A 25614-nucleotide genomic window follows, 5' to 3' on the forward strand; every position below is an offset into this window, starting at 1 on the left:
AGACCAACAGAAGGATACCCCTGCTGAGCCCAGCCAATTCATGGACTCTAGAAAAATAATAAGTTATTGTTGTTTCTAAACATTAAAGTTGGGAGTGGTTTGTTAAGCATCCTAAGATAACTGACACTGTCTCCAAATCTCCAGTTTTCCAGGAATGTCCCTATGATACCAGAGACCACCACAGTGGGTGTGACTATCATGAATAATCCCTGAAAACATAAATGTGCCTTTTTCTCATTTTTTTTCACTAGTAAGTATCGCTGCTGTGTTAATTCACATAATATTCCTGGTCTCTCCATAAGTCACAATAACATCTATGATCATGCTTATAAAAAGTTTCTAGGAAAAAATAACAAGTATATGATGATACATGCAAAACAAATTTCAGTGTTCTAGTTACAACGATGAAGCCTTGCAGGGTGGTCTTCGAGTACTTCTGCATCTGTGCAGGGGATTGTTTCCCAGACCTCAGCAGATACCAAACTCTGTGGACGCTCAAGTTCCTTCTGTAAAAAGGTGTAGTGCAGTGGGCCCCTCCTTATCCGCAGTCACATCAAGGATTCAACCAACCATGGATCTGATCAGCTGAATTCGTGGATATGGGACCCATGGTTACCGAGGGCAGACTGTGCTTCCAATCGGATCATGATTATGCAGCAGATTCTCAAAGACACACGTTGATTGATAGTTTGGTTAATTTATAATGAACTAAAATTCACTGGTATTTGTCAAATGTTGCTCTTTTACAGAGCTTGACTTAGAAATGTGGGGAGGGACACTTGTATGGGAGTATGTGTGCTCTGGGCTGGTCCTCCAAGCAGTTGAGGACATACCTGGTTGCTCCCCACTGTTCGATTCCCTTTCTTCTCGTCAGAACTTCGGATCTGAGTACCAAAAACTCTCAGACTAGGTTAAGGAGAGATCTACTTTCAGTGTCATAAAAGCTATCCAAAACTTGAAAATAGATTAGTGAGATTTGCTGGTCGAATGTCCAGTGCATTGCTGGGTTTGCACCTGTGACTGCTTTTCTTTTGACAGGGCTATTTTACAACTCTGCATGAGCAGAACTGAGGTTAAAGGCTTTTTTCAGTTAGATATGCAAATAATCTCTGAGCACTGAAAACAACAAACAAACAAACCCCAGATGCTATGGTTATAGTCCTGTAGGAGATGAATCAGTTTTCTATCTAGACCAGCAATCCTATTGATAGGGACAGAGTAAAGGGGCAAAAAGTGAAAGTCTCTCAGTCATTTCCGACTCTTTGCGACCCCATGGACTATACAGTCCGTGGAATTCTCCAGGCCAGAATACTGGAGTGGGTAGCCTTTCCCTTCTCCAGGGGATCTTCCCAACCTAGGGATTGAACCCAGGTCTCCCATATTGCAGGCAGATTCTTTACCAGCTGACCCATCAGTGAAGCCCAAAGGGACAAAGGAAGTGATAAAATAATTAATCCCACTAGGAGATTGTAAGTAAAAAAATATATAGGAGGCCCCTGTAAGTTAATGATTACTCAAGAGAGCAGGTTTGCTTAACCACAAAACCAAGCAGGCTTGCTTAACAACAAAACTAGGCAACAGAAGCACAAGACGTGCCCCCAAACAATAAAACAATGGTGGCGTGAGACTCACATCCTGCCCAGTGAGCTCAGCAAGTTAACGATCCCTAGGACATGCTCTCTGCACACATAAAAATGGATATTTGTGGACCTACCTTGTACATGTCAGGACAAGAAAACTCCCCTGCTCAACCTGGAGGAAGAGATGATGACAGAAGCATGAACTCTTAAGACAGAAATCTACTTGAGAAAGGCAGAGAAGTTCTTCTCCCCTCCCTACTTTTCTTCTGATTATAAAACTGCAGCCCAGTAAGATATCAGGGCAAGGTATCTGTCACCCATCCACTTATAAACCTCACCAGTGTCCTATTCTAATAAATCACTTCTTACCTATCACTTGGCCTCTCACTGAATTCTTTTATGTGCTGAGCCATGAGGAACTGTTGTACTGGAGCTCTTCAGAGCCCCTGAAATGACACCCAACGGTTTCACTACCCTAACTTTCCTTTATTAAAGTTCTCTAAAATACCCAGTTCCTCCAATGCACTTTGAACCAGTTTCAAGATTTCCCTGGTTCCCACATAACCTGATTTAAAGGAAATCTTGGACACTTGTTCTCGTTATTGTTGAGTCATGTTATTTAATCTTTTGTAAATTACACTTTACATAAGACCCCCCCCCCAAAAAAAGAAGGTATCAGAGAATCCAATGGCTTGAAGCAGCCACTGGCTTTGGGTCACTCTGGGCCACAGGGTCTTGGTGTCTGCCTCTGTCTCTCTTTTTCTCCATTGGTCCCCACACTGCTGCACTCTCCTCTTGGCAGAGTTGTTACCAACTTGGGTCCTTGGACTCTTTATCAGAAACTGGGAAAAGGCCCAAGGAAGAATTCAGGCAAGACTTCACGGGACTCAGGCTGCAGCAACAAGGGAGTGAAAGCAAGTAACAGCTGCCCTTACTCCCTCTCCAAGGAGGGCAGGCAGGTTCCTTAAATGGGATGAGCATAGGGGCAGGATCAGTGTGTCGGGCCAGAGGGGTGGCTTAAGTGGTCTGCTCACCCTCTGGGTGGTGCTGTGTGCAGGGAGCATACACAGTACCCAGCTTTTGCTCCTGACACCTCTCAGAGGTGGCAGTTGGTTTTTGGCCTTTTTGTATCTTGCCCATAAGATAAGGCATAATTTGCACGCAGTTATTTTCAGTGCCTTATAGTTTCTTTTACCGAGGATGAGATGGCTGGATGGCATCACGGACTCGATGGACATGAGTCTGAGTGAACTCCGGGAGATGGTGATGGACAGGGAGGCCTGGCGTGCTGCGATTCATGGGATCACAAAGAGTCGGACACGACTGAGCGACTGAACTGAACTGAGCTGATAGTTTCTTTGTATTCTGTTGCAGAAGGAGATGTTTTTCCAGGTGCAAGCACTCCAGCAAAGGGCTCCCAGCCTATCTCAAAAGGGTGTGGAAAGAGAGCCATGCTGAGCAACAAAACACAAAGAAACGATAAGGGACTAAAAATAACTCTGTGCCTGCGCAGTTAGGGCAGATTATGAATGACAAGATACAAAAAAACACAAAAGCCCACACAGCACCAACACAGGGGTGAAGAGACCACCTAAGTCACCCCTCTGGCCTGACCCCTGGACCCACCACTACCCTCACCCCATATAAGGAACCAGCTTGCCCTACCTCAAGAAGCAAGCAAGAGAATCAGTTATCATTTCTGCCTCCCTCCCTGTTGTCGCACGGGCCCCAGTAAAGACTTGCTTGAATCCCTTGTCTGGCCTCTTATCAATTTCTATTGCAGAAAGAGGCCAAGGACCAGATCCCGGTTGCTAACGCCAGAGAAAATGGCTCTCAGGTCTGCATATTGTAGATTTAGAGGAACGGCCCAGATGGACCAGAGTCCGAGAATATCTTAAATTCATTTCCAGGAGAGAGACTGACTCCAGCATCTGTCCCTTAACTCCTGGAAGGTAAGGACAAGGCTGTGACATGTCTGCTTTTGGATTACCATATACTACGCAAGGGGCTTCCCTTGTAGCTTAGTTGGTAAAGAATCTGCCTACAATGCAGGAGACATGGGTTCTATTCCTGGGTTGGGAAGATTCCCTGGAGAAGGAAATGGCAACCCACTCCAGTATTCTGGCCTGAAGAATCCCATAGACTGTAGCCTGCCAGGCTTCTCTGTCCATGGGGTCGCAGGAGTCGGACATGACTTAGCGACTAAACCATCACCACTACATACTACTTAAGGGGGCTCCCTGGTAGCTCAGCATTAAAAAATCAGCCTGCAATGCATGAATCGCAGAAGGTGCAGGTTTGACCCCCAGGTCAGGAAGATCCCCTGTAGCAGAGCATGGCAACTCACTTCAGTATTCTTGCCTAGAGAATGCCATGGAAAGAGGAGCCTAGCAGGCTACAGTCCATAGGATCACAAAGAGTCAGACAGGACTGAAGCGACTTAGCAGGCACACGCGCATTTGCTACTTCCGGGACCAGCGGTGGCTGCCCTGAGGGCCCTCACCACCTCCCAGTGCCTGGGAGAGCTGGGCCTGTGGAGAAAATGGAGGTGGGGCAGGGGACATGACGAAATGCATCCATCTCCCCTGCCCATCTCGGGGCTTCCATGCCCTTTACCATTTACCAATGTTGTCTCTTTTTTTCTTGATTAGCATTGCTAAAACCAAAGTCATTTTTAACTTTTTCCCGAGAACCATTCCTCATATTAAAAATTCTATTTTCGCTCTTCTCTCTAATTTGTTGTTCCCTAGTTCTATCTCCAGTAGTTCCATTTTTATTTTCCTTGGCTTTGTTTTATTGGTTTTCCAGCTTTTTATTGAATCTTTAGTTCATTTATTTTCATCCTCTCTTGCCTAATAATGAAAACATTTCTTCTTTTGCTCTGAGCATAGTCTGCCTGCATCTCTCATAAGCTTAGGTCCCCTATGCTCTCCATGGTCCTGTCTTCTAAAGAGCCCATAATTGCAACTTGGAAGAAGTTAACCCTTATTGAAAAGACTTATCTGCTTGACTTCCAGGCCTTGAATTTTTAAAATAAACTTCTTGTAATGGATTTTTAGTTTTATGACATTGTCTTCAGAGAATGTGCCCTTACGACTCCCGCCGTGTGGAACTGGAGAGTTCTGCAGGTTCTGAGATAAGAAGGTGATTATGCACAGGGCACTAAGTTCCACGAATCTGTAAATCAGCTTTATACAAAGGCTTTAGCTCTTCTGTTTTCCTTGTTTGACCTATCAAATGTTGAGAACCGTGTGTTCAATCGTCCCACTCTGATTTTCCTTATGACCCTTTATCCTTTCATTTCTTTTGCTTTGTATATTTCAGTTTCATTAATTTACTGCATTTGTGTGGGTAATATGAACACCTTCATTGTGAACTATATCTCTGTACCATTAATGTTATTGTTTAGTCATTAAGTCGTGTCCGGCTATTTGTGACCCCACGGACTGCAGTGGACCAGGCTTCCTGTCCTTCACTGTCTCCCAGAGTTTGCTCAAACTCATATTCATTGAGTTGGTGATGCCATCCAACCGTATCATTCTCCTAGTGGCTCAGATGGTAAAGAATCTGCCTACAGTGCAAGAGACCCAGGTTTTATCCAAGATTCCCTGGAGAAGGGAATGGCTACCAACTCCGGTATTCTTGCCTGGAGAATTCCATGGGCAAAGGAGCCTGGTGGGCTACAGTCCATGGGGTCACAAACAGTCAGACATGACTGAGCGATTGATCCAAATCCGTATCACATATTAGTGACGTAATTTCAGTTTTTTCTTGCAGCTACCTAACTTCATTCATTAATTAAAACATTTGATTATCTGCCACATGGGGGGCGCCATCCCTGGTGCTGAGATAAAGGGATGAATGGATCCAGTGAGAACCTGCCCTCAGGGAGCTTCTGGTGGAGGAGAGAACATGTGAGCAAATTCACGAAGGATGCTAGACTCATATTCACAGACACACTCACATACACCTGCACACTCCCACATTCACACACTGTGGTACACACCCACACACTCCACACACATCTTTGCACACACTCATCTTGAATCTGCAGCAGTATTCCTGTAGGATAGGTTTGTATGAAGGTAATTTGGGGGTTGAAAGTCACGGGCATTTTATTTTATTATTATTATTTGGGGCTGTGCCAGGTCTTAGTTGTGACACAGAGGATCTTTACTTGTGGCATGTGATATCTAGTTCCCTGACCAGGGATTGAATCCAGGTCCCCTGCATCGAGAGTGCAGAGTCTTAACCACTTGACCACCAAGGAAGTCCCCATGGACGTTTTAAATGGACCCAAACTGCCGTACTTACCTATTCCAAAGAGGGGAAACTCCACTATTCTATCAACAGTGCAGGAATGCTTCTCCGCCACACCCTTACAAACACTGAATTTTCTTCTAAATTTTTACATTTAGGTTGGCCCAACAGTGGCATTTTTGCTAGTTTATTTATACCTCTTTGATTCACAAACTTAACTGTCTTTTACCATACATTTGTCTTATCTACTTTTAGAAGCCTCTAACATGCTATGGATGTGAACACTTTGCCATGTCACAAATATACTTTCAATTTGGTTATATACTGTTTAACTATTTATTATGTAGTTATGTATGTAAGTTTTAAATTTGAAGGATCCTCTCTTTTTTTCTTCTATTGCTTCTAGTTTTCCTTCCATCTCTTGGATTATGAAAATAGACTCCTATGTTTTCTTCAGCAGTTCTAGAAATTCTTTTATTTTTAACCCATCAAGATTTTCTGTGAATAACATGAAAGTAGAGAAATGACTTCTCCCCAAATGGAAAACCAGTTGTCCAGGCAATATTTACTAACTTGATTTAGTAATCAATGGATCAATCCGTAGTGAAATACTATTATCAGAAAATGGGGCAGAGGAGAGAAATGCCAAACATGAAAAAAACAAGCATCTATTCCAGTGCAAAAAAAAAATGTTTTTTATAAATCTAAGAGCCTGTATTCAAAGAGGAAATAGTAACTACATGATAAAGAGCCCTATCCAGCTAACAGAGAGCTTGCTTTATTTAGGGATGGATCTTGTTCCACAGAAGAAATCAGACTTCTGGTCAGAGTCCAAGATGCAAGAAGGTGGCCACCCAGCCATGAGCTGAGCCCCTAAATCTCAGGAAAAAAAAATACACCAGGAGCGAAGGCGGCTAATACAGCTTGCACGGTATGATGAACACTGCCGTGGGGACCAATTTAAAACAAAGCCAAGTCCTTTGTTTTGATAAAACTCAAATGCTTACCTTGAAGAAGGAGGTTGTCATGGCAACTCTTTCCGAAACAATGTCTTCTCTGTGGACCAGTTGTCTAAACTTTGGAGAACAGCCATCCTGCTCTGTGATGACTAAAAGAACCCATGGGGGAGGGGGAAGCCCTCCCCAGGGTGTACCACAGGGGGACCCTCACAGGTTTTCAAAACACTTCAGAAATGGTAAAACAAGAACTTAGAGTTAGATGATGCTTGTAAAAAGAGAAGTTGCTTAGATCAACTATTTTACTACACAGATACGAACTAGTAATAAATACAGATGCCAAAATGAATGGTGTTATAATTATGATAATATTAACACGGGTTTACTTTTTTAAAATATGGGGATATTCAGTACCAAATTAAAACACACTGGCCTAAACTGTCTCCATTTTCATTTTCTACAGCTTCTGAACTATTGTCTTCTTATGTCTTAAATTTATTTCTGGGTAACAAGCACTCAGCGTCTGAAAGAACCAGGCTGAATCAGCCTCAGTACTTCTCAGACACTTGGCTGTGCTGGTCATGGTCTCTGCTGGGTGTTCAGAAGGTATAGGGAAAGCTGTGTAATAAACATGTAACTGAGCACCACCCTAGGAGGCCTTCTCAGAATAGGCACTGACCCATGTCCTCCGCCTGTCTTTTGTCGTAGAAAAACTTTAGTCTAAGAATAAATTTCATCAGAGAAGTGAAAAAAAATGCAGAAGGAAAGGAAAACAGTCAAGCAAGACAAAATAATGGCTCAGTGATAAAGAACCCGCCCGCAAAGCAGGAGACGCAGCAGGAGCCACAGGTTCGATTCCTGGGCCGGGAAGATTCCCTGGGGAAGGAAATGGCAACCCACTCCAATACTCTTGCCTGGAAAATCCCACGGACAGTCCATGGGGTCACAGAAAAGTGAGACACGACTTGGCAACTAAACAACAGCAAGCCATTAAACAAAGTCGAGAACTTTAGTTCTTACTCAAAGACTATAGATAATATTCTGAGCCATTTCCTTTGAGCTATTTTGCAGATCCTGAAACCCCCACCAGGTGAAAGAAGTTAACTGTACCTGCCCACAAGCACATAGACCCCCAGATCAGCTGGAAGGTGGATGATGCTGGCTCCCAATTACCTCACTACCAGCCAATCAGGAAAATGTCCATGAGCTGATCATGCCCTGCTCCTTGAACACCCTTAGTCTGCTCAATACCTCCTCCAGGGTGTGACAGAGAGTTCTGAGGCCATTAGCCCACTATGGTCCTCTTTGCCTGACAAAGCAATAAAACTATTTTTCACTTTACCCAAACTTTGTTTTCACATTTCTATTCAGCATCAGTGAACAGAGGCTGAATTTTGGCAACAGACTCTTCAAAGGTGTGGTCTGGGGTATGGGGACCAGCAACCCTGGAAGCTTGTTACTCCTGGGCCTCAGCAGGTCAGAGGAGGAATCCTGCAAGACTGGGGCTGTGGGAGGGCGTCCTCCACAAGAGGTGTGGTCTTAGGCAAAAGAAAGTTGCCAGGTTCAGAACATGGGTTCTGGAGTCTAAATCCTGCCTGGACAAGCTACATGCCTTGGCTACCTCATATGTACAGTGAGGATAATAATACTACAAACTTCATAGGGCTAAGGTTTAAATTTGATACTGATTAAAACACTTGGAACAGTGCTTGGCACTGTTCAAATCATAAGTACTCAAATGCGATGACCAGAGTATTAACACCTAACCTTGCAAGTTACTTTTTCAATAGAAAAAGGTCTTCAAGGTTCTCAGGGAAAATAATTTTGACCCAGAAACTCCTGACCCAGGCCAACCATCAATCTGTGCTGTGCTTAGTCACTCACCTGGGTCCAACTCTTTGGGACCCCATGGACTGCAACCCACCAGGCTCTTCTGTCCATGGGGATTCTCCAGGCAAGAACACTGGAGTGTGTTGCCATGCCCTCCTCCACGGGATCTTCCCAACCCAGGAATCGAACTCAGGTCTCCAGCATTGCAGGTGAATTCTTTTACCAACTGAGTCACCAGGGAAGCCCAAGAATACTGCAGTGGGTAGCCTATCCCTTCTCCAGGGGATCTTCCCAACCCAGGATTCGAACCAGGGTCTCCTGCATTGCAGGAGAATTCTTTACCAGCTGAGCAACCAGGGAAGCCCAACTATCAATCAAGTGGTTTCAAATATGCAAAGATTTAGAAAACTGACCTGGTAAGAACTCATTCTGATCAAGTTAGGTATGAATGCACTTAATCAAGCTTCCAGTGAATAGTATTTGCAAGATCTAAACCAACTTTTTTCTTTTTAACAGATAATATAAATGGTGTATTAGATTCTACTTTTTGAGTTAGCCTCTAGGCAGATCAGAGAGAACAAACAGGTACAGGAACAAAAGGTCAATGTTTTTAACCTTGAACACAGGAAAAAGTGAAAGGAACCTCTAAAAAAAGTTAGGAAATTAGTAGGAGAGAGGAAGGGAAGTTAGAGCAGATCGGTACGTTCTCCTTCATGGTGACAAGCTTAGAGGTTCTACTGAACAGTAATGAAACAAGACATGGAAGTTTAAGTTATTTAACATTACAACAAAAACCACCAGCCTTATCAACAACAAAATGTAAGTAAGAAGGGGGAGGAGGCAAGACAAGGTAAGAGCATTAAGTCCTCATTTTTCAGAGTGAAGAGCCAGTATGTAATACCCAGGGAAGAGAGATCCATGTATGTTAATTACAGTTGTGGACATAAACACTAGAGAAGCTAAATAGAAAATGGAGGAGTGACTCGGAGGGGAAGCTGATGACACAGGGGACTCTTTTCATTGTAAGCAATTCTCTATCTATGTTCTCAACCGTGTGTAAATTGATAAAACAATTCTAATTTTTCATTGACCATCATTTCGTGACATCAGAACACATCTTTGATGATCTTCAACAAGTGGTTTTACCATTTTAAGAAACATTTGATCAACACAAGGGAAAGGGGGTGGTATGTTACAGATTGAGACTTAACAGGCATCTCAGTCAATTGCAACACATGGACCTTCTCTGAAAACCTATTAGAAGAGACAAACTAAAAAGCAGTTGAATCATTTGAGCGTTTGCTGATTAGATATGGATATTAAGGAATTGCAAGAGTGGATGGCATAATTTGTGGATTTTTTAATGGCTTTCTTTTTTTAGCAATACATGTTGAAAAATATTCACAGAGGATATTATATGGGATTGCTGGGATTGCTTCAAAATCATCCAGTGGAAAGCAGGTACTGATGAAAGCAAATTGGCTATAAGTTGATAGCTAATGAAATGTGGGGATCATACGATTTTCTCAGCTTGCATGTATGTTTGAAATTGTCCCTATGAAAGCCAGGCACAGAATAAGGGTGTATACACTAAGTGGCAACAGCACATATTTTGACATCTTATATTTTTTATCAAAAATGTAATGCTCAGTTTTAAAATAAAGCCCTAATTGGGGCAGATTCTCCTCCTTCTAAGGCATTTGAACATACATTTCTGAAGTGTTGAAGTGCAGACTCCACTGGCAATCTCTGGCTTTTGGGTGGTGTGGAGCAGACAGACCAGCACTGTGCTAAAGGGGACAATGCTTTATGCTTTCCAAAGCTCCAAGAATCCATCTGCAACATCCCCCACCAGCTCCAGCCCCTGATTCACATGTTGGGCTGGCTTGCTGTGCCAGGCCAGGATGCCACTTTCAGACAAGGAGAGGGAGGACAGAGGATTTGGAATGAAGCAGGAGGAGAGAGTGAGGGCAAGAGTTGAGAGCAAGAACCAGACTGTCAGCTGGAAGAGAGCACACACTAGGCACTTAATAAATGTTTGACTGGACGGATGGGAACCAAAGCACAGATACTAAAGAAAGGCAGTAAGTTTTTCCCAGAGGTGAGAGAAGAGGTCTGTTAATTAAAAGCCAAAATAAAAATGTACATTATTTCCAATAAAAATCCTAGAGTTCCCTGGCAGGAGTAAGTGCCAATATTCCAGATATTCTGGCACTCCTCTGAGGGTCATTCTCACTAAGGGAGTTTCTGGGGTTCTTGTCTAACCTCTTTCCTAACTCCCAGCTGTTTATCTTTTTAAATTTCCGTATTATTTTTCTACTGCATTTATTGTTGATTTGCCAGGGTGGGCACAGTGACCTATCCAATGTCATAAATATGCAAAGGCAGCCAGTCATATCAAAGGAATTTAAGAAACAAAATAAAGAGTCAAAAATGCGACTTCTGGGGAGGGGGGAAAAATGCGACTTCTTAGATGTAAGTGAAAAAGGCATCCCAGACTTGGCAAGATTGCATGCAAATTGCTCCAGACACTCAATTAGGCACTTAATTATCCTGAAGCTTTATTGATGCCCTATTAGAGGTGGCCCCACCCCTCAGAATCAAATAGAAGGCACAGGTCAGCTCCCTGGAGCAGCCTGAAGGCAGATCTGATGCATTGAGACAGGTAGCATTCAATCAAAGTTCGCAGACCCCCTCCCCTCCTGTTGTCCTCGTCACACCTCTCACTGAACAAGTATCTTCCCCCTGAGAGCATCTCAAATCTGAGTTTTAAATGTGGCTTTTCTTCCAGGACTCCCAAGCAACCTCTCTGCCTGGCCTGGCTGTAAGGCTGTCAACATTCAGCAGCCGCTGACCCCTCTCAGACCTTTGAGGGGTGCTCCCCTAAGCTGCTCTGAGTGGGATTCTGACTGATGGAGCCATTAGCGGTCCACCCCCTCAGTAATAACTTAAGTCCATAGGCAACAGGCTCCATGTGTCTGCCCAGTATCACATTATATGATAATTATACTCAGACTAGTTTCTCATACCCTTTGGACAGAAACGTGCTAATTTGGATTCTTAGACATTAAAATCTTATAAAATTCTGGAGTGACTTTAAGTCCAGTCTCTTAATTGGGGTGCCCTAATGGAGAGAAAAAGATATGGCTATTGGCTTCCTATCAAGGGCTGATTACTCCAGTGACTTTTATAAGAAGCTTTTTGGGTGTGGGGAATGTCATATCTCACATCCAATTCAGCACCTTATTTTAAAATGCCCGAAACTTATTTACTGACCACCTTCACACTTGCTCAACAGCCCTTACCTTCATAGTCCCAAACAGGACAAAGGCAGCAACAAGAACTGGAGATCAACCAGTTTATCATTTATTCTTTCAAACCCATCACCAGCAGAAACAGAACTGTCCAACGTACCTCCGAATAACCTACACCAGTGGTTGAAACACCAGTCATGGTTCTCTTTGTCCAGAGTGGCTATTAACAGCTCAAGCTTCTGGGGTGCCATACCAACATCTCTGATTACCAACTACTCAGTCTCTCTGGACACCACTTTCTCACCTCTGTAGAACTCCAATAGGAATAAAAGAAATAATGCCTTAAAGCACACAACACAGTATTTGGCTCACAGAGCTTTCAATAAATGTTACTTATTTTCTGTGAATATAGAAAAAGAAAAAATACATATTGAATTATTCTGAAGTGATAAAATATATATTATGTAATAATAGCATATATATTATGACAGTATATATATATATTTTTTCTTTTTCTTTTCTTTTTCTTTTAACTGCTTTAGAATGATTCCACAGGTAGGGAGGACACTTCAATTAAGTTCTCTCCCTAGTGGGCATTTTTGTTGATTCTGACTGTTTTTTCTTCACTTAATGGAGTCTGTTGTGTCTATCTGTGCCTATTTGTGTCTCTGTCTCTCCCTTTCTCTCCAGGAACTCCCATAAACTGAGGTTATTCCCCCACTGAGAAGATCAACTCATTTGTTGAGTCTCTATCACCCCTACCCTTCCCTGCTGCTGCTAAGTCGCTTCAGTCGTGTCCAACTCTGTGCAACCCCATAGACGGCAGCCCACCAGGCTCCTTCGTCCCTGATATTCTCCAGGCAAGAACACTGGAGTGGGTTGCCATTTCCTTCTCCAATGCATGAAAGTGAAAGTGAAGTTGCTCAGTCGTGTCTGACTCTTAGCGACCCCATGGACTGCAGTCCACCAGGCTTCTCCATCCATGGGATTTTCCAGGCAAGAGTACTGGCATGGGGTGCCATTGCCTTCTCCCCACCCTTTCCTAGACCTTCCCAAACTTCCTAGCCTTGCTCCCTTTCCTGTCTGACTCCCACACAGAACCTTAGACTGGCCAGTCTCCTTCTGGCTTCCCAATGCCCCACCTCAGTCTCACCCGCCCACCTGCCCCAGTCTTAACCTGCCAGGCTGCCAAATCCTGGCCCAGAAGTCACGAAGCCCCACAGGCTGGCAGCCACTGCCCCAAATGGGCCTTCAGGACACACAGCTCTCCCTGTCATTCAAAAAGCCAGTGACAGCAGACTGTGGTTCTTGGTATCTGTGATTAATTAAAACTATTTCTGGAGCATTCCCTGGAAATCCAGTGGTTAGGACTCCATGCTTCCACTGTTGGAGTGCAGGTTCAATTCCTGGTCAGGGAACTAAGATCCTGCAAGCCACATGTTGTAGTAGAAAAAAAGAAGAAAGGTATTTCTGGATAAAACTTTCTCATACAGATTTCTAAATGTTAACCTTGAAAGTCAAGTGATGGAGGTAGGAAAGTAGTTTGTGAAACAGCAAGGCATCTAGGTCTCATCAGTGAGAGACTGTGCTTCAGATGCCCGAGACCAATTCAAGCTAAAAGGTTGCACAGGATTTGTGGTAAATCTGGTTGACTACATACTCTTGACAACACAGGAAGCTCTACAAAGCACTGATCCCAAGGTTAAGGAATCTTGATATCCCATGTTTCTATGGTCAGAATAAAGAGTTAGGAAGAACACAGCATTCTGTCCTTGTGCTCATTGTTTTTCCAGCAAAAAGCCATTCTTAGGGAAGAGTCTCATAACAAAAAATACTTTCTCAATAGATTTTTAAAAATGCTCTAGGAAAACAGAGAAGTTCAGAAATGGTGGATGTGAGGGAGCAAAACAGGAAGGAAGTAGAGGATGCTGTCATGTAATTCCCAATAGAGATGACTAAGACAGAGGCTGGGAGGAACTGATTTGAGATGGTAGAAACTTCAGGACTTAGTGACTTATTGATGAGGAAAAAAGGTGAGAATGGAACCCATGATAAGACCCACCTCCATCATGTCTGATGGAAGGTAGATATGATATTGTGATTTATAATAAGAAATACATATTTAGCTCTTGTCTAGTTCCTGGCAAAGGGCTCCTAAACCTATTGGAATTTCCTAAGTGATGAGAGTGATTTTAAAAAGTGTCTTCTGCTATGTTACTGAGGCAACTTTGGGGAAGCACTTATAGATGCGGGATGGTTGCCAAGGAAACCAACCAAGTGACTAGAAAGTTTGGAAGTTTCAGTCCCAACTTCCATGGAGAAGAGAGGGGCTAGAGGCTGAATTAATCACCAATGGCCAATGATTCAATCAACCAAGCCTGTGTAATGAAACCTCCATAAAAACCTGAAAAGGACAGGGTTCAGAGAGCTTCCCACTTGTTAAACACGTGGAGATTCAGGCAGAATGGCACCCTCAGAGAGCATGGAAATGCCAAGCCCTTTCCCAGACCTTACTTTACACATCTCTTCCATCTAACTGTCCCTGAGTTATATCCTTTTATAGAAAACCAGTAATCTAGAAAGCAAAACGTTTCTCTGCACGCTGTGAGCCGTTCTAGCAAGTTACTCAAGCCTAAGGTAGGGGTTATTGGAACGTTCCATCTGCAATCAGTCGGTCAGAGGCACTAGTTGGCATCTGAAAGAGGAGGGTGTAGTCTTGTAGAACTGAGTCCTTAACCCTTGGGATCAGTTGCTGTTTCCAGAGACAGTGTCAGAATTGAGTCGAACTGTGGGACACCTGGCTTTTTTTTTTTTTTTTTTCAGTTTGTTTTTATTTTTCGCTGCTCCGGGCCTTTGTAGTTGTGTGTGGGTTTTCTCTACTTCATTAGGCAGTGGCTCCTCTTCTTTGTGGACTTCCCTGGTGGCTCAGATAGTAAAGCATCTGTCTAGAATATGAGAGACCTGGGTTCGATCCCTGGGTTGGGAAGAGTCCCTGGAGAAGGAAATGGCAACCCACTCCAGTACTGTTGCCTTGAAAATCCCATGGACGGAGGACCTTGGTGCAGGCTACTATCCATGGGGTCACAAAGAGTCGGGCACGACTGAGCGACTTCACTTTCACTCTTCTTTGTGGTGTGGAGGCTTCTCTTTGAGGTGGCTTCATCTGTTGCAGAGCATGGGTTCTAGGGCACATGGGCTTTGTAGTTGTGGTACACAGGTTTAGTTATCCCCTCAGTATATGGGATCTTCCAGGACCAGGGATCGAACTCATGTCCCCCTGCATTGGCAGCCGGATTCTTATCCACTATACCACCAGGGTAGTCCTGTAGGACATGCATTTTATGTTGGGGAATTGCTTGACGGTGTGAAAAAGCACATGGGAATTGGTATCAGAATTGGAGTAGAAAAGGAGTTTGGTTTCAAACTTCAAGGATTTGAGACACCTGCAGAAGATCCACGTAGAGAGAAATTTTATAGGCAACTGGATCTTCCCCTGGGAGTTCAGGAGCAAGATGGGACTTGAGACATGGTTTTGGGAGCCGTCACCTCACAAGTGGTACGTGAAACCTTGGGGAGAAAAGAGAATGTCCAAGGATGTTCAGGGAGAGAAGGTGGCTACAGACAGAGCTGGGGTAGGGGTCTCAGCCTGGGCATCCAGCAGATGGAGACACGCCTGTCTAGAGACTGAGAAGACATAGAGAGAGCAGTGAAGGAGGAGGCCTGAGTCCTGCAGAACAGCAAGTGGACGGAGTGGTCGGCAGGCTCTCAGACTTCAGGTGTTGGGTAAGGTGAGAAAAGTCCTATCGTGTTTGACAATCAAGAGTTGTTGGCTCTGTCTGAACCATTTGTCAGCTCAAACCTAGAAAGTATCCTTAGTTTCTCCTTATCCTTCACACTCCACATTGACTCCACCAGTGATATTATTCCCAAAATGTAACTCAAATTCACCTACCTCTCCTATTACCACCATCATGACCCTGATCCTGGACAGCTATCATTTCCAGCCTGGGCTTAGCGCTCTATAAGAACCTCTGTCACTAATATTAAATGGGAAATTGGCTTGAATTCTGTGAGAAGATTTCCAGCCACATTGTTTGTTTTCATGACAGTGAAATTAAGGAGAAAATTACAATCGCTTCCAAAAATGCTAAAAAGATACTTTCTTGATAAACAGTGAAATTTCAGGACTTCCATGGTGGTCCATTGGCTAAGACTCCAAGCATGGAGCCCGGGCCCCAATGCATGGGGGCCCGATTTGATCCCTGGTCAGGGAACTAGATTCCACATGCCAACTAAAGAGCCTGCATGTTGCAAACATTTATCAAAAATGTCGATTGCTGCAACTAAGATCTGGTGCAGCCAAATATAGAAAATATTTTTTAAAGAAATAAGGAAATTTCCATCCATTTCCAATATGATTAAAAAAAAAAAAAAGCCAGTATCTACACAGTGGACAGTGTGATACTGTACTAAGGACAGTCCCACTAGACTCATAAAGAAAATAAAAACATCCCTTCACTCTTATTACATACCACTGTCTTGGCAGCACTAGCCAAGCAATTATTTGATAGAAATTAGAAGCATAGAAATTAGAAAGGAGGAGGTATATTATCATTATTTGGGGATGATGTGATTCAAAAATTCAAAGGAATGATTTGAAAAAGTATAAGAATCCAGTAAGAATTCAATAAGTACCTACCCAATATGTGAATGAAGTCGTCTTAGACCATTCAGCCCCAGTTGGACCACAGGCAACTACAACCACTTGAGTGAGCCCAGTGAGACCAGCAGAACCACCCAGCTGAGGCCAACCCAAATGACCTCCACTAGCTTTGTTTTGTAGTAAGGCTTCCTAAGGCCCACTTGACTTCACACTCCAGGATTTCTGGCTCTGGATGACTGACCACACCATGATGGTTATCTGAATCACTTAGACCTTTTTTTTAATAGTTCTGTTTTCTTGCCATCTCTTAATACCTTCCGCTTCTGTTAGATCCCTACCATTTCTGTATCGCGTCCATCCTTGCATAAAATGTTCCCCTGATCTCTCCAATTTTCTTGAAGAGATCTCTAGTTTCCCATTTTATTGTTTTCTTCTGCTTCTTTGCATTGTTCATTTAAGAAGGCCTTCTTATCTCTTCTGGCTATTCTCTGGAACTCTGGATTCAGTTGGATGTATTGTCCCCTTTCTCCCTTGCCTTTTGCTTCTCTTTTTTCCTCAGCTATTTGTAAAGCCTTCTCAGACAACCACTTTGCCTTCTTGCATTTCTTTTTTGGGGGATGGTTTTGGTCACTGCCTTCTGAACAATGTTACAAACCACTGTCCTTAGTTCTTTAGGCACTTTGTCTACCAGATCTAATCCCTTGAATCTACTTGTCACCTCCACTGTTTAATCATAAGGGATATGATTTAGGTCATTCGTGAATGGCCTAGTGATTTTCCCTACTTTCTTCAATTTAAGCCTGAATTTTGCAATAAGGAGCTGATGATCTGACCCACAGTCAGCTCCAGATCTTGTTTTTGCTAACTGAGTGAAGCTCTCTTCTTCATTTTCGGCTGTAAAGAATATAATCAATTTGATTTCAGTATTGACCATTTGGTGATATCAGTATGTAGAGTCATCTTTTGCATGATTGGAAAAAGGTGTTTGCTATGACCAGTGTGTTCTCTTGACAAACTCTGTTAGCTTTTGCTCTGCTTCATTTTGTACTCCAAGGCCAAATTTGTCTGTTACTCCAGGTATCTCTTGACTTCCTACTTTTAAAATGTAGTTGCATCTAAATGTATTCTTTTTACTTAAAACTGGTTTAGCCTATGGAGAAGTACAGCCACACTGTTGTGGCCAGTGCTTGCTTCTCGAAATTTAATTTCAGCCATTTTCAAAACGGCAGAAAATTTGAAATCATAGCATATTAAACAGACATATACCCTTTTTTCGGATTCACTACTTGTTAATATTTTGCCAGATTTGCTTCATCAGTCTCTCTATACACCTTTACACAAGCAATTCACACTTTTGGGGGGCTAAATTATCTGACAGTAGTTGTAGGTATCATGACACTTTAAGCCTTATGTATTTCAACATGTAGTTCCTGAGAACAAAGACATTTCCTACATGAACACAGTTATTGCCAGCAATAAATTTACTATTAACTCATAAACAGCCCATATTTAAAACTTCCAGATTGTCCCAATTTTGGCCTTTGGACTCATTTTTTCTTATTCAAGATCCACCCAGTGATCACATGTGGCATTTAGTTGTTAGGTCTCTTTAGTCTCTTTTAACCCAAAATGATTCCCTAGATCTCTCTTGGCCTTTCTTTACACTGACATTTTTGAAGAATCCAGGCCTGTTGTTTTGTAGAAAGTCTCTAAATTTGGATTTAGATTCCTCATGATTAGACTCAAGTTAAACGTTTTTGGCAAGGATACTCACAAGTGATGTTATGCCCTTCATCAGAAGTCTTATGGTATCAGCTGTTCCCATCACTGGTGATAAAGCTTGGTTAAGGTGGCATCTACCAGATTTCTCTGTTGTAATGACCCTCTTTCCCCTTTGTAATTAGTAAGTCTTCTGGAGGTGATAGTGTGAGATCACATGACTATCCTGTTGCAACATCCTATTACTCAATAGTAATAAGTTTTATCCGATAAGTTTTATCTGAATCAATTATAAAAGTTGTTGGAAAAAGGGATTTTCCAGCTTTACCATTTCTTTTACTTATTAATTCCTGCTCTTTTATATGGTGTAGAGTATGAAGGGCAGTATTATTTGACTCAAATAAATTTTTATTAAGTGCGTTATAATCCATTACTGTCATCCTTTGTTATGCCCAAATTGTCTCAGATTTGCCCAGTGGGAATGCCTTCAAGCTCACTCTTGCATCCTTCTGCCATGTTTGAATCAAGTTTGGAGAATGTCCTTGCATTTGGGAACAAAATACTCCAGCCTCAGTTTAGCACATTTGCTGCTCCAGATCTGGAATCCACTGTTTCCCAAGAAGCCTTGTTTCTTTTTAGTAAAGAATGGTATTTAGAGACCACAGTCTGGGTGCTAAGGGTTTTCACTGGTTCTGGTCCCTTTTGCTTACTCATTCTCGTAAAGAGCTAGTCTTTGTTAATCAGTTCTCAATCATTTCTCTACCCGACCCTTACTTGTTTTCTCTCCTTCTTTGGTATCAAATCCTTGACAAAATGTTGGAAGCTCTGAAGACTGGAAAATGTGAACCTAACTGGTATGACATTTGAAGAGAAACATCTTCATTTTTTTCCCCAGTGTGTCCCCTCAAGTTGACACAGGTTATAACTTCACTACGTTAAGGATTATCTGTGAAGAAAAGAGCAGGCAGTAGTTTCCCATTCACATCTTTTTCTGCTTGAGGGTAAAGAACTGGAAGAATGACATCTAATACAAATATGATTTGAATTTTAAAAGTCTATGTCTAATTACTACTTATGACTATGGTAAAAATTGATTTTATACACTGTAATTGTATGATTTGAATATGTAATCAAAAATGCAAAGCTTGATGCCTTTGATTTTAATTTCCATAACCAATGCTTCTCAGTTTACATATTTCAGTGGTTTCTGGGTTGAAACACCTTCTTCTAATTAGCAATCAAGATGTGCACAGTAGTTCAAGACCTTCTTGGGATCTGAACACCCTGCATAATGCATTTTATTCCACATTATGATTATGCTTGGCCCTTTACTGAACTGGTCATTACCTTGATCACAGAAAGATATCCCACAGGGAGTTCTTGAATTCTTAAGTGGCCTAAGATTTGCATCATTCTGGCAGATGAAAGGGTCAAATTTAACCACCAACTGGCAAACATTTTCAGAAGACAAAAGAAGTTACAATTTGTAACAATTGGAACTGTACCCTAATGTTTTAATAAAAAGTTCTTTATTTATGAAGAATATGAGTTCTTTGAGGACACCGCAGAAATCACCACATGGCTCTACAAGACGAAGGACAAGCCATGTGGTCCCTGTCCTATGAAAACAAAACTGGCCACACCAATACCTCTGCTCAAGATCAACCTTTGTTGTGTTGTTTATCAGCCTTCATAAGATACCCTGGCAACCACCAAAAATTCAAAGCAACGCTCTACCAAAAATGGGTTATGCTGGTTCACTGGGAAGCCTAGTGGTGACTATGACTTTAACTGCTTATATGCTTTAAGTATTTCAGGAGCAACTCTTCCCTCAGGCCAAACGAAACCATGTTCAGGCTTCAAGCCAGCTCTGTAAGCCCAGACCCCCAACCCAAGCCCAGCGGCTTCCCCCACCCCAACCCTCTCCACACAGCTCTCCTCATCTCTGGCCCTCTCTTTGGTTCACAGCTTTTGGCCACTTCCTGTGTTTTGTCTTTATATTTTTGCTATATGACTTTCGTCTCCCCAAGTTGATTATGTTTTTGTTTTGTTTTGCTGTGCCACACAGCATATGGGATCTTAGTTCCTCGACCAGGGATCAAACACGTGCCCCGTGCAGGGCAAGTGTGGAGTCTTAACCACTGGACAAACAGGGAAGTCCCCTTCCCAAGTCAATTATGCAGTCTATCACCAACAATGAAACACATAATATTAGCTTCAACATCTCTATGGCATTCTTTGAATACATAGACTCTTGTTTCTGTGATTGTGATCATTGTTAATTGTGTGAAATATAGAAAGTTTGTGTTTAAGTTTTGCACAGACCTAGAAAGAAAAAAAAAAAGAGGAGAGACTCTCCCTTTCTTGAGAGTCCCTTGGACTGCAAGGAGATCTAACCATTCAATCCTCAAGGAAATCAACCCTGAATAATCATTGGAAGGACTGATACTGGAGCTGAAGCTCCAATACTTTGGCCACCTGATGCAAAGAGCCAACTCATTGGAAAAGACACCCATGCTGGAAAATACTGAAGGCAAAAGGAGAAGAGGACAGCAGAGGATGAGACAGATAGCATCACTGACTCAATAGACATGAACTTCAGCAAACTCCAGGAGATACTGAAGGACAGGGAGGCCTGGCATGCTGCAGTCCACAGGGTCACAAAGAGTAGGACACGACTTAGTGACTGAACAATAGCAAAAGGGAAAAAAATAACTCTACAGTTTTAACCCACTGAAGTCAACTATGGTTACAATGAAAATCATTGTTTACTTCAATTCCTCCTCATTCACCCAATATAATGCCCCCAAATTCTGCTTGCCATAAGAAGCCTGTAGGAAACTGCCATGATAAACTGCTGCTGCTAATGCTGCTAAGGCGCTTCAGTCGTGTCCAACTCTGTGCCACCCCATAGACGGCAGCCCACCAGGCTCCCCCATCCCTGAGATTCTATCACTAGACAAATAGAAAAAAACAATAGAGTGGATATAGGACATTTGAAAAATATAAACCTAGAAATTTCTGTACTTTTTAAACAGAAAAACACAATCTTTTCAAATGTCCAGGTACATATAAAATAATAATTTTATACTAAGATACAAATAAAACCTAAGTTAATTCCCACACTGAGCACTGAAGAATTGATGCTTTTGAACTGTGGTGTTGGAGAAGACTCTTGAGAGTCCCTTGGACTGCAAGGAGATCCAACCAGTCCATCCTAAAGGAGACCAGCCCTGGGTATTCTTTGGAAGGAATGATGCTGAAGCTGAAACTCCAGTACTTTGGCCACCTCATGCGAAGAGTTGACTCATTGGACAAGACTCTGATACTGGGAGGGATTGGGGGCAAGAGGAAAAGGGGATGACAGAGCATGAGATGGCCAGATGACATCACCGACTGGATGGACATGAGTTTGAGTGAACTCTGGGAGATGGTGATGAACAGGGAGGCCTGGCATGCAGCGATTCATGGGGTCGCAAAGAGTTGGACACGACTGAGTGACTGAACTGAACAGGACACATACTGTTACCACCAGAGGGTTAAAAAAAAAGAAAAAAGATGGGTCAAACCAAAAAACTAAATAAAATCTAATGACTTGTAAACTGAAAGTTATTCTCCTGGTCAAACTGAAACTCAACGAAAGTCACCATCTATAAATAAAGGACAATAAGAGCAATATATGTCAAACTTTGTCACATGGACACATAGTCATACTCAGAAAAAATAGCTATCTACACGAAAGAACAAGGCCATGATACTTTATACCTCCTTCCATTAATAGGCAGACTTTGTTTACACAGCCCTTGGACCTGGGTTATCCTCTGACTTACTTTGAACAATAGAATGTATGGGAGTGATGTGTGAATTCCTGAGCAGGGCAATTTCAATATTTTCCTCTCTAGGAATGCTGCCTCAACACTGCCACTTAAGAAAACTTCTGGCCAACTATGGATGAGAGACCATGTACAAGAGAACCAAAGGGCCAGCACTAACTGCCCAACACCTGAGTGATGCCATCTTGAACCTTCCATCCCAGCTGACCCACCAGCTGAACACAGCCCCATAACTGATCCCAAGTGAAATCAGCAGAGGAACCACACAGATAACCTAAAAAAAAATCATAAGATACAATAAGCTGTTGACATTTTTGAGCCATAAATTTTAGGGTGATTTGTTAGGCAGTAACAGATAAAAAATGAAAACTTTAACTGTTTTTATCTTAAGTCATGAAATATTTTAAAAGCTTTTTATTTTACTTATTTATTGTTTATTTACTTTTTGGCCTAGCCACATAATTTTCACCAGGAATTGAACCCACATCCTCAATACTCAAGGCACACAGTCCTAACCACTGGACAAAGAGGAAATTCCTATAAATCACAGAATTTCGAACTCAACATTATTAAATGAAGCAGTTCTAGTGGACAGCTGCTGTTCTGGCCAGTAAGCCAAGTTGGTCCAATCAGTGAATCCCACAACTTTCTGGACAATTTCTGGCACTCGGCTTCACCAGGGGGGAAGAAGGCTGGGCAGGCCTAGCCTTCCCAAGTTCATAGCAGAGAGCCAGCCTATCCTCCAGCATGTCTCACTTTTCCTCTCTCTCGCTCCAGGTAGGTCCAGGTGGCCAGGAGATTAAAACCTACTTATTTGCTCAACCCTGAACCCTCTGTGCCCCTGGAGTCGAGAGCAGAGTTCTTATGTCATGAAATGAGCTCAGTATTCATCAAGTATTATTATCTATATTGTTATTATTACCTGGAAAATACATTGCTGGTTTTCTAGGAAACAAAGAGGCACTCTCCAACTTGTCCTTGACCTTCACTCCCTCTGGGGCCTAGGACACAGGACTTAATTTTGCCCAAAAGTGTAGTGTGAAGCGGGTGGGTGCGTGGGGGGGTCCTCATTTTTGCTAAAATAATGACTTTAAGGCAAATATCTGCTAGCTCTAAAATGCGCATTTACAGCTAGCAGGGAAATACTTTTCTTTTTAAAGTATGCTTATGCTGGCTATCCAGCAGCCAAATACTACTGTCTCTCTCTAGGCTTCCTTCCTGCCGGATCTCCTTACAGGAAAGTCTGTACCCTAGATGCATGAGGGCCCTTCAAGAGCACTGCAGCCTCCTAGAGGAGGAAGACGCTCCTGCTTGGGACCAGTGACCAGGGGGTCTCTGGCCCAGCTTCTGCTAGCCTGACCACCGCAGGAGAAGCTCTGAGAAGACAGGGATGAGGCATGCCTCTGAGGGCAACCCAGAAACAATGGTTTGGCCAGAGGAAAGTTAACTCCAGTGTTAAAGAGAGACCTTTTGACATTTCTGTCCCTAGACTCACCAGTATCTCCTCCCCATCAGTGTGGACAACCAGGGCTGCGGCACCCAGGATCAAATCAAGGAGTCGCCCTCAGAGCCTGATGCCTCGAGCTTGGTGAGCTGGGGTTCCCTCCGAAGGGAGGGGACATTGGCCGAGCCGCCTGCCTTCCCACTCAACAGGACAGAGAACCCATCGCTGAAAACAGCACGTCACCCACAGTCTTCCGATTTCAGAGCGAACATTCGCAATGACTCTCTTCAGTGGTCTCGGTTAACCACTGAACACTTCTGGTTTAACCACTCTGGAGAGTGAAAGGTGTTGCCAAAAACCCAGTGTAGTTTCTACTATGGCAATGTCTCTGCTGCAAAGTGGCTGGTAAAGGGCACGGTTCCCAGGTAAGTGGAGTGGGTGCATGCAGTTACGGAGAAACGAGGGGGCGCCCTCTCACTCCCAGTCCATCCTCACCAACCTTCTCCACCACTTCGGACACCTGACCAGCGGTCCCAGCCCCTCCTCTCTTCCAGGGCTTGCCAGGGTCCTAGACTGTGGCAAGGAGGCTGCCCAAATGCGCTGGGCAGTATCCAGGGAAGACCAGGCACTATTCCTGCCGGACCAGCGCAGTTGCCATGTGACTGCTGAGGCCAGGGGCCCTTGCCGCAGATCGAAACGGTGACCCCCAGTGGGATCTGTAGCCTGGCACGCTCGGGCTCTTCTGTCTAGTGCCCAGAAAGTATCAGATTCTCCACCATGAATCAGATTCTCCTCTTTCATCCTGCAAGTTCTTCCCTGGGCAAAAGGACTGGGAGGAGAAAGGAAGACCAGAGAGGGGTTTCCAGGCAGAGGCAGGCAATGGGAAAGACAGGGATGACACTCCCATCCCAGCCCCTCCCAGGCCTTGACTGCCTAGCCCCCACTCTTCTCCTTGGGGCCCTGGAGGGAGGGGCAGGCAGGAGGCCCAGACCAGAGGTCATCACTGCAGGATCAGATCAGGTTCTTGAGCATTAGGGCATTGTCTAGAAGGAGGCACCCTTCCAAACTGGTATTCTTTGATTTTCAAATAAAAATATAGATATAAGTTTATACACATTTCCAAATTATACAACTTCTTTGGAAGTTTATAATACCCATTAAAACATAGATTATAAATAGAGTAACTCTGGAGTTCCCTGGTGGTCTAGTGGTTAGGACTTGACGCTTTTACAGCTGTGGCCTGAGTTCCGTCTTTGGTCTGGGAACTGAGACCCACAAGTCAGGTGGCTTGGCCAAAAAGGGGAAAGAAACAAAAAATACAGTAACTCATCTGTTTCCAGTGAAGCAGGCCTAGTCCCCACAAAATCACAACTGAATGCAAGCAGGGAGGCTGCCTTCACCTCCGGCTGCGCACCCGTGACTGTCTGTACTGCTTGTACCGAATGGCAAAGATACGCCTAGATCAGTCAGCAAGAAGAGGGCTTTCCATTTCTACTCCTGGCTACTGTCCACAACAGCAGGAGCAATGTTTTTTAGTGGGAACTTGCCCTGATGTAAGGCTGGTCACTTGCAGGTCACTTACAGAAGTGACAACCAAATTAAGACACTGCAACCACATCGTGTGTTGAAGCAACAGAAAAGAGAGCTAAAAGCAAAGGGAATGAGATGGGGCAGGACAGCACACAGATGTTAGGGCGCTGAGGGTGGCCGGAAGGCCCTCACCGCCTGAGCTCTGGGTTAGGCAATGTCTACATGTCCCCTTCACTTAAGGGCATCCACCTTTCCCACTGATGGGGACCAGAGTTGAGGATAGACGGTAGATGCCTGGGGCCTGCACACACTCGCTTTAGCAGGAGCTACAGGGCTGAGGATGTCTGGCCTAGACTGTGGCTGGTCAGCCACCCTCTGAGCATTATGGCTTTTACCTACCTGCACGTGTTGGGCAGAGGACTTGAGGTACTGGAATGAATGTCGCCAATAAAGAAGGATGTTGCTTCCAACACAAAGCACAGAAGATAGGTGATTAATGAATGGGACTTGCAGAGACCCAGAAATAGGTCCACACACAAACGGTT

At 43.4% G+C, this 25614-nt stretch overlaps 1 non-coding gene across 1 annotated transcript; it reads right to left on the reverse strand.

The window, feature by feature from the left end:
• Positions 1-5777: 5777 nt before the first annotated feature.
• TRNAE-CUC (transfer RNA glutamic acid (anticodon CUC)) lies at positions 5778-5850 on the reverse strand. Its single transcript has one exon. It is a non-coding gene; the product is annotated as a tRNA-Glu (tRNA).
• Positions 5851-25614: the final 19764 nt, after the last annotated feature.

Source organism: Ovis canadensis, chromosome 14, assembly GCF_042477335.2.
Source record: "Ovis canadensis isolate MfBH-ARS-UI-01 breed Bighorn chromosome 14, ARS-UI_OviCan_v2, whole genome shotgun sequence".
Lineage (NCBI taxonomy): Eukaryota > Metazoa > Chordata > Mammalia > Artiodactyla > Bovidae > Ovis > Ovis canadensis.